We start from the raw sequence: 10,000 nt of genomic DNA, 5'->3' as shown, positions 1-10,000 counted from the left end.
TATATATATATATATATATATATATATATATATATATATATATATATATATATATATATATATGTATATATATTTATATATATATATATATATATATATATATATATATATATATATATATATATATATATATATATATACATATATATATATATATATATATATATGTATATATATATATATATATATATATATATATATATATATATATATATATTGCATACAAATGTCGAAGTTATCGTGTCTGCTCTACCTGATTTTTCCCAGATATCACTGATCTGCTAACTCGACAGCCATTGTAAGCAATTCTCTTAAAACATAAAACATATTTAGCAATTTGTTGCCCTTGCTCATTTAAAAAAAAAAACTGTATCATAAGCTCAGTTGTCGCCAAAAACTAAGGTGTTGAAAAACATCGCGCCTAAGCATACGTATAAGTTCCTGGAAGTTTTTTTTATTTCGATTTCCTTCCTGCTTGCATGAGAGCAGAAACCTCCCTGAGGCTCTTCTGTTACAGTAGATGTCAGCTCCAGTGATTGTTAACAAACATTTTCTTACAATCTGAACTCTAAACAGGTTTTGGAATGATGACATTCTCCGTTTATTTTCCGAAAAAGCGCCTCTTGATTAAGCGGGTTCCAAGTTCGGACTTTTCATTACTCTCTCTTCCGTCATTCATAATTCGAAACGCATGTAAGAATGTAGTGTTACTGTAACTGCATCATCATTTTTAAGACCCCGTAGGGGCGGGGTTTTGGGGGTAGTACCGTCAGTGCACCTCATGCGTTGCACAGAAGGTATTACCTAAGGATCTTTGCAGCGTCCCTTCGGCCCCTAGCTGCACTCCTTTTCATTCCTTTTACTGTACCTCCTTTCACGTTCTCTGTCTTCCTTCTTGATTTCCACCCTCTCCTAACAATTGTTTCACAGTGCAACTACTTTGGGGTTTTCCTCCTGCTACACCTTTCAAACCATTCTACTCCCATTTTTCCTTTCAGCGCTGAATAACCTCATAGGTCCCAGTGCTTTCCTTTTGGCCTAAATCCTATTTTTCCATTCCATCATCTTTTAAGATATCTTATAAGAGACTGATTATGGTTAATGTAAAATAATGATCTCCCGAAGGCCTGCTAAGTTGATCATTTGTGCGTTGAATATCGTGCATTTTCCTGATATAAACTTTACTACAGTAGATTCACATCAACCGTGCATTTGATGTATAGCCCAGTCCTTTACGACGCTCCTGATTGGCTGTTGATAAGCCAATCACAGGGCTGAAAACTCTCACTCTCTCGAGAGAGAGTTCACATTGACAGGACGTATATGTTCCACCTCTCCTGGGGGGGATTCTTTTGAAAGATGTATCCCTCAGGAGAGGTGGAACATAGTTCCTACCCATGTGAACTCTCGAGAGAGACTGAGAGTTTCCAGCCCTGCGACTGGATTATCAACAGCCAATCAGGAGCGCCGTAAAGGTCTGGCCTAGGCACCAAATGCACTGCTGATGCGAATTAACTTATAGGAAAGTATAGTAAGACCACTGTTACGTTTCAGTCTCTCAAACTTTCCTTTGATTCAGCGGATAACATACGTACGGGGTTGAGATGCCAAGGGGGTGTTTTTGTTCGCCTATGTAAAGGCATGCTACGCTACACAGCGTACAGAGGAAATAACACTTCAAAGGAATAACCGCCCTTTGAAGTGCGAGGTAATTTAGCCAGGAATAACACACGAGGTAGAATGGTTAAAGTTGGTAGTCGGGTTGGATGAATAGTTTCTAAATTTTGCATCTTAAAAGGTCCTACAAGACTTTCAATACCTTCAAGAATCTAGATAGTACCCTTTGGTGGGAATGGTCACCTTTATCAGAAATCAAAGTTAATTTTTGGGAATGATTGAATTGGCCTGAGATTTATGAAATTATTGAGTTAGCTACAGATTTCTGAAATTATTGAATGGGACACACATATCTGTGGTGATTGAATTAGACAGATTTCTGAGGTGATTGAACTAGGCACATATTTCTGAAATGATGAATGAGGCACAAATTTCTGATTCATGCAGACGTATCATTGTGTTTTCAATTTCCTTGGGACTTGAATATTCTACTTTTTTTTTTTTTTTTTTTTTTGTTTTTTTTTTTTTTTTTTTTTTGCAAAGTCAATATATCTGGGTAGTTTGTTTGCTCTGTATATTTAAGAAAGCTACCAATATTCGTTAACGTTTATGTTCATATCATACTTACTTTTGTTCTTATGAAATCGCATTATGAAAAAAGAAGTATGAAAAAACAGTACACCTTTTTTTATTTATTTATTTATTTATTTTTTACACATTTTTTGTTGATCATGTCAGCCCCATTTCAAGCCTATTCAACGACTAGATGAAATTAATACATTCAAACAGAAAATAGAACGCTGGTAAAAACATATTCAGAGAAAGAGGAACATGAGCAAAATATAAAAGAAATCAATGGACAACTTCTTCTCTCTTGCGTGCTTATGTGTTCCAAGAATTAGTATTGACACACGTGTGTTTTCGTTCCCATTATAAAAACGCAATACGTCGGACATACATATGGGCAAATTAAAGATCTCATAATATTTTGCTTAAACAGATTTTTATTTACAAACTATTCCTGTTATTCAGCATTATATTATCTCGCTCGTAATTTTTTTTTCTTTTTTTGCTATATTTATATATCTGTTCTTAGTTACGTTATTTTCATATGCAAATTCTTTGCATCCATTACGTTTTGCAAGCCATCCTTTTTATATACCTTTTATTCTCGCGCTATTTTTGTTTTGATTTTCTCCTGTTTTAGTCCCTTTCATTGCATGCAATTTTTTGTCCTTTTGTTGTATTTTTGTATCTCATCCCGGCAATGGTTCTTTTTTTGTCGAGTATCTGTATGATAAAATAGACTTCTTTTCTTTTCTGGGAATCTTTATTGTGGGTCCTGGTTGTTAGTCCTTTTATGAATTTCACAGGGAGATTTACTGCCCTTTTTTTTATCTAAATTGTCTATGTTATTGCTTTTATTTATCTAAAAAAAGGTTCTGTTATTTATTGTCCTTTTTTAGTCTAAATTGTCTCTTCTATTCTTTTTATTTACCTAAAAAAGGTTCTGGTATTTACTGCCCTTTTTTTGTCTAAATTGTCTATGTTATTTTTTTTTTTTATCTAAAAAAATTGTTATTCACTCCACTTTTTTGTCTAAATTGTCTATGTTATTCTTTTCCTTTATCTGAAAAAGTTTCTGTTATTTACTACCCCTTTTTGTTTAAATTGTCTATGTTATTCTTTTCATTTATCTAAAAAAGTTTCTGTTATTTACTGCCCTTTTCTGTCTAAATTTCTATCTTATTCTTTTTATTTATCTAAAAAAGTTTCTGTTATTTACTACCCTTTTTTGTTTAATTTGTCTGTTATCTTTTTTATTTATATAAAAAGTTTATATTATTTGCTGCCTTTTTTGTCTAATTTGTCTATGTTATCCTTTTTATTTATTTAAAAAAGGTCCTGTTATTTACTTCCCTTGTTTGTCTAAACTGTCTATGTTATTTTTTCATTTATTTATCTAAGAAAATTTATTTTTTTATGTGTCTGAAAAATATGTTTCAACTCTAGGCAATTATATCATTCCGCTTTCAATTTCTCAAAACCTTCTCTTTGAATGATGCAAAGAACTATGTTTTAATCCTTTTCTTTGCTAATATATGTTAAAATATTATTATTTCCGTAAGTAGTGCTTGTTTTTTTATACCATCAAACTACGGCTTATTGTGAATTATTATTTTTTTTCATCTGTAATCAATTGTTTTTTTTTTTCTTGTTTTGATGATTAACACTTTTCCGCTCTTCATTCCCTTTCCTTGTTCTTGGTATTTTCCTTAATCACGATAATCCTCGTTAGAGAGTTAAGGTGATTTTGTTTTTCCGAAGTTTTCCAGGAGATAACAGCTTTTCGGAATCACCGATTTCTCCCTAGTTAACAGTATGGCGGCTAATTCTGAGAAATGATTAACCCAACAGATAAAAATACCGTTGTTATATAGAGATTAAAACTTTCATTCACTGTAACCCCTTCTTGCTTAATGAATGTGTGGTTAATGCGGATTTACCTAATCTCTCAGAATAATGTTCTTTAAATTGCCCCAATAAAGCTTTAATTGCAGGCCACGTAATGAAGTCATTAGCATATTTCTGCGATTATGTCTAGTTGCATTGAAATAGGATTAATGGAAGCACAACATAATGAAGGCAGATTACGAACTCGGTTTTTTCTGTCGCTTTAGTGAACAGATAAAAAAAATTAAACATTCATTGAAATTAATTGTGTCATATCAGCTCATCAGAGGATTTTTGAAAACTTGAACAAAGTTGAACTGTCAGTAATCATCTCATTAATTAGATAAACCTACCAAAAAATGAGAGAAAATGGACAAAGTTAAGTATATCTTAGTTTTACCAGACCACTGAGCTGATTAACAGCTCTCCTAGGGCTGGCCCGAAGGATTGGATATTTTTACGTGGCTAGAAACCAGTCGGTTACCTAGCAACAGGACCTATGGCTTATTGTGGGATCCGAACCACATTATATCGAGAAATGAATTTCTATCTCCAGAAATAAATTCCTCTGATTCCCCGTTGGCCGAGCCGAGAATCGAACTTCGGACCACCGGATTGGTAGCCGAGTACGAAATCCACTCGCCCAACGAGGGATTAAGAAACTGGACAGGAGAACATTCCATACAAAGGGAATTTTGCGTCTATGCTATTCATCTAATGGCAAAGAAGTTGCATTTACATCGATGGAGTAATTGCCTCCCTATTAGGAGACTCAGTTTGCAAATTTCAGCCAGACTTCGCCACTTCTTTTACTAATAATGATCTATTCACGTATGCAAATTGATTTCCTTCGATTGTGAACAGCTTACTCTACGTGTTCAAGCTCCTCGTTGGACGAGTGGGTAGCGTGTATGCCTACCAATTTTGTAGCATGAGTTCGCTCCCTAGTCTGCTAGAGAGGAATCAGAGAAATTTATTTCTGGGGATTAGAAATGCATGTCTCAATATCATGTGGTTCGGATCCCACAATAAGCTGTAGGTTCCATTGCTAAGTAACCAATTGGATGCTAGCCACGTCAAAATATGTAATCCTTCAGGCCAGCCCAAATAGAGCTGATTTGATCAGCTCAGTGGTCTGATACCGAATTCATGGCTTATGTCAACACTAACAAAACAGGAGTTTAACAGAGCTATGTTTATATGTTTTAGCTTACTCGGGGAGTAAGCCTACAAACTGCTTTGTTGTTGTTCTTGTTGGGAGTAGGAAAGGTCTATGAGTTAGCCTGAAAAGGTCTAAAAAAGTGTTTTGCGTTGAGTTGAAGATACTGGAATCTTAGGATAGGATATTTTATGATTTATTCAATAGAATGAAAATGTAGAAAAATAAATAATATATATGCATGTTAAACTGTACAGACCAATTATTTCTGATAAAATATAGTGTATTTTTTAGCACGTTTTGATTTACGTTAAAAGTCAGGAATATAATGTTATCAGTTTATGCGTGATAGTAAAATCTTGGACGGGTCCCGAGTAAGCTGGAATTCGGATCATCCCTTGTTTTCTTTGGAGAGAGAGAGAGAGAGGGTGGGGAAGGGGGGAGAAAGCCAGATAAGCTCATGCTAGAGGTAATATGATTATAATCGATCTTATGTTTTCCAGGTAGACTGTCAACCTGGACACCACCTTCAGCTCAGAAATGTTTATGTTTGTGTAACACCTCGTGATTCAGGGAAAGTGACATGTCGAAAATGTCAAGAAAAGCTAATGATCTGAATAAAAGCGGAATGACTCGATAACTAATTTTTTTACGTTCTCAATGAAAGTTCAAGCTAGCGTGTTGATACGAACAATTCCTCTACATATATATTATATATATATAATATATATATATATATATATATATATATATATATATATATATATATATATATATATAATATTTCTAGCAAAATGTACAACAGTTTGGATGGATGTGTGTGTATGAGAGAGAGAGAGAGAGAGAGAGAGACCGAGATGAGAGAGAGAGAGCTAACGTATATATATATATATATATAATCTATACACACACATATATATATATATATATATATATATATAGCTATTATATATATATATATATATATATATATATATATCTATATCTATATATATATATATATATATATAATATATATCTATATATATATATATATATATATATATATATAGATATATATATATATATAATATATATATATATATATATATATATATATATATATATATATATGAATAGAACAGGAAGTGGGTTTTTTGTTATGTTTTAAGCAAAGGAGTTTTATTTTGTTGTTGAAAATCCGCTAAATATTTCTAGCAAAATGTACAACAGTTTGGAGGAATGGGTGTTTGTGTGTATGAGAGAGAGAGAGAGAGAGAGAGAGAGGAGAGAGAGAGAGAGAGCTAACGTATAATTCCATTACCGTTCATCTTGCAACTCCTGGAGAAAGTTACGTCGACGGGGCTAATGAAAAAATACGTCTCCTTATGTCCTCCCAAACCCTGATAACCTAAGCCTACTATTTGTGGAGTTACGGCCGGGATAACGACATTTATTAAGGTTACTGGTATCATTAAGCTGGTTAAAGAGAGTTTGTGGGAGTTGCTAGCATCTGGCTCCAGCATCTTCCACCGCTTTAAGGATCTCGGGGCAAATACCAGGAGGCAGTGATAGTTTTTATGTGTTCGCGTTGGCATAGCTCTAATAGATAGGATGACCTGGTTGCACCTTTGTCCTGAAGGGATTATAGTACGGTGGTGTGGAGTAATGGGCCGAGGTGAATGGGTCTAATGTCGATAATTTTACTTTGCCTATTTCGTTATTTTATTTATATCTAAAGAGTGAGCATTTCTCTTTATCTTTTATTTCGGTGGTGTGGACTTTTACCTCGAGTAATGGGGCTAGGTGATTGGGTCTATTGTCCGAAAATATACTTTTCCTATTTCGTTATTTTGTTTATAACTAAATAATGAGCATTTCTCTTAATCTTTTATTGCATTTTATTGCATTTGATTCATGCGTTCCGTAAAGTATTAATTGCAATGCAGCAAAACTACACTACTAAATTCACAGAAAAGATAAGCGACTCATTTCACAGAGAAAACTTTGTGATTCTGGAAATTGAAAATATTTTCGAATTTTAAAAATTATTGGCAGTTTATAAGGGCTTATACTGGTAAAAATAAAAAAATAAAAACGATGACAGATTTCCTACGCGTGGCACAAAAATACTTACGAAAACAAAACAAAATGTCTTATCGAATAGCTTGAAAAAAAAAAAAAATTATAATATTGCACCTTATTCTATTGATGTTTTAGCAAAATCCCACATATTCTCACTTTCCGTTTTAAAATATCACTCAGAATCTATAATATTGGACCTTATTCTGTCGTTTTAGCAAAATCACACATATTCTCATTTTCCGTTTTGAAATATCACACAGTATTTATAATACTGGACCTTACTCAATCGAAGTTTTAGCAAAATCTCACATATTCTCACTTCCGTTTTGAAATATCACACAGTATTTATAAAATTGGATCTTATTCTGTCGATTTAGCCAAATTCCACATATACTCACTTTCCGTTTTAAAATATCGCACAGTATTTATAATATTGAACCTTTATTCAATTGATGTTTTAGCCAAATTCCAAATATTCTCACTTTCCGTTTTGAAATATCGCACAGTATTTATAATATTGAACCTTATTCTACCGATATTGTAGCAAAATCCCACATATTCTCACTTTCCGTTTTCAAATATCACACAGTTTTTATAATATTGGACTTTTATTCATTCGAAGTTTTAGCCGAATCCCACATATCCTCACTTTCCGTTTTGAAATATCGCACAGTATTTATAATATTGAATATTATTCTGTCGTTTTATCAAAATCCCACATATTCTCACTTTCCGTTTTGAAATATCACAGGTCGGTCTTGAAATGGAAATCATTGTTTTAGGCCGGTGATGAAAAGTTAGTCCCAGCTCGTACCGGACCCCATGGAACTCTCGGCAAATTTTGCAGTTTCCCAAACTCATTGGTCCAGTTAGGCTTAACTTCATTAACGGTGAGCAAACAACAGTGGGGACGGCCATCGCGTTGTTGCAATCATGGAACGTAAACGCAGGGTTGCAGCTATTTCCGGATTTGGTCGCTCCTAGTTTGAGTCTAAAAAAAAAAGCCGAATGTTATTTTCAATTTTCAGACTGAATAAAAAAGAACTGAAATGCAATTTAAAGGGCAATATTCGATTTAATATTTAAGTCATGAATGTAATATATAAGTCATGAATGTAATTGAAGGGTAATATTCAATTTTCAGACCGAATAAAAAAAGAACTGAAATGTAATTTAAAGGGTAATATTTAATTTTCAGACTGAATAAAAAAACTCAAATGTAATTTAATGGGTATTATTTAATTTTCAAACTGAATAAAATACTGAAATGTAACTTAATGCGTAATATTTATTTTTCAGACTGAATAAAAAAAGAACTGAAATGTAACTTAAAGGGTAGCATTTAATTTTCAGACGGAATAAAAAAAATTTAATTTAAAGGGTAATATTTATTTTTCAGACTGAATGAAAAAATAACTCAAATGCAATTTAAAGGGTACTATTTTATTTTCAGACTGAATAAAAAAGAAATGAAATGTAATTTAAAGGGTAATATTTCATTTCCAGACTGAATAAAAGAATAACAAATGTAATCGAAAGGCTAATGTTCAATTTTCAGACTGAATAAAAACTCAAATGTAATTTAAAGGGTGATATTTAATTTTCAGACTTGATAAAAAAATTAAAATATAATTTAAAGGGTAATATTTAATTTTTAGAATGAATAAGGATATAACTCAAATGTAATTTAAAGGGTAATATTGAATTTTCAGACTAAATAGAAAGAAATATAAAGGAATTTAAAGGGTAATGTTTAATTTTCAAACTAAATGAAAAAATTAAATTTAATTTAAAGGGTAATATTTAATTTTCGGACTGAATAAAAACGATTTAATTTATTTAAAGGGTAATATTTAATTTTAAGACTGCATACAAATAACTCAGATGTAAGTTAAAGGATAGTATTTAATTTTCAGACTGAATAAAAAAAATCAAATGTAATTTAAAGGGTCATATTTAATTTTCAGACTGAATAAAACAAAGAACTGAAATGTAATTTAAAGGGCAATTTTTAATTTTCAGACTGAATAAAAAAAGAATCAAATTTAATTTAAAGGTTTTAAAAATGCAGGAACTCGAAACCTAAAAATCTTCTTAAGTATTGCTTTCGATACAATTGCCAGAACCTCAGCATAATGAAACTTGGCTAATAACAGGTAGGTGTGAATTTGGGTAATGTCCAGAAAATGAAGCTTCACGGAAAATGACACACACATACAAACACAGACACACACACACACACACACACACACACACACGAGGCTGAACTGCGATAGTCCTCGTGCAGATTTCCCACCCCATCCTCCCTTTCTGGCGGATCGGAATCTATTGACTGAACTGATGCTTTCAACTATACTCACATCTTCCTTTTGAGAAACGTCTGATGAAAGCGTCAGCAAATGCCGTACTTAAGTCATAGGTATCGTTCGTGAGGCCTCTCTTACATTCATGACAGGGATGTAATCAGGCATTTGTAGCAGAAAAACTTAAACTGGTAAGTCTCAGTCCAGGCTAAGACATAGATACCATTAACCAATGATTTTGACAAAAGGTCTTAAATGTAGATTACTAATAGAGTTACTAATAGAGTTTATTCATTCTTACCCCTTTAAGTCTATAGTTGTTCTTCACATTGCAATCAAATATCCTTTACGAAATGGAATCAAACGCATGGTGATAGGTATCACTAAAATCCACTTGTCGGTT

This window comes from Macrobrachium nipponense, chromosome 13 (genome assembly GCF_015104395.2).
Source record: "Macrobrachium nipponense isolate FS-2020 chromosome 13, ASM1510439v2, whole genome shotgun sequence".
NCBI classification, from domain to species: domain Eukaryota; kingdom Metazoa; phylum Arthropoda; class Malacostraca; order Decapoda; family Palaemonidae; genus Macrobrachium; species Macrobrachium nipponense.
Note: the sequence above shows the minus strand (reverse complement) of the source record.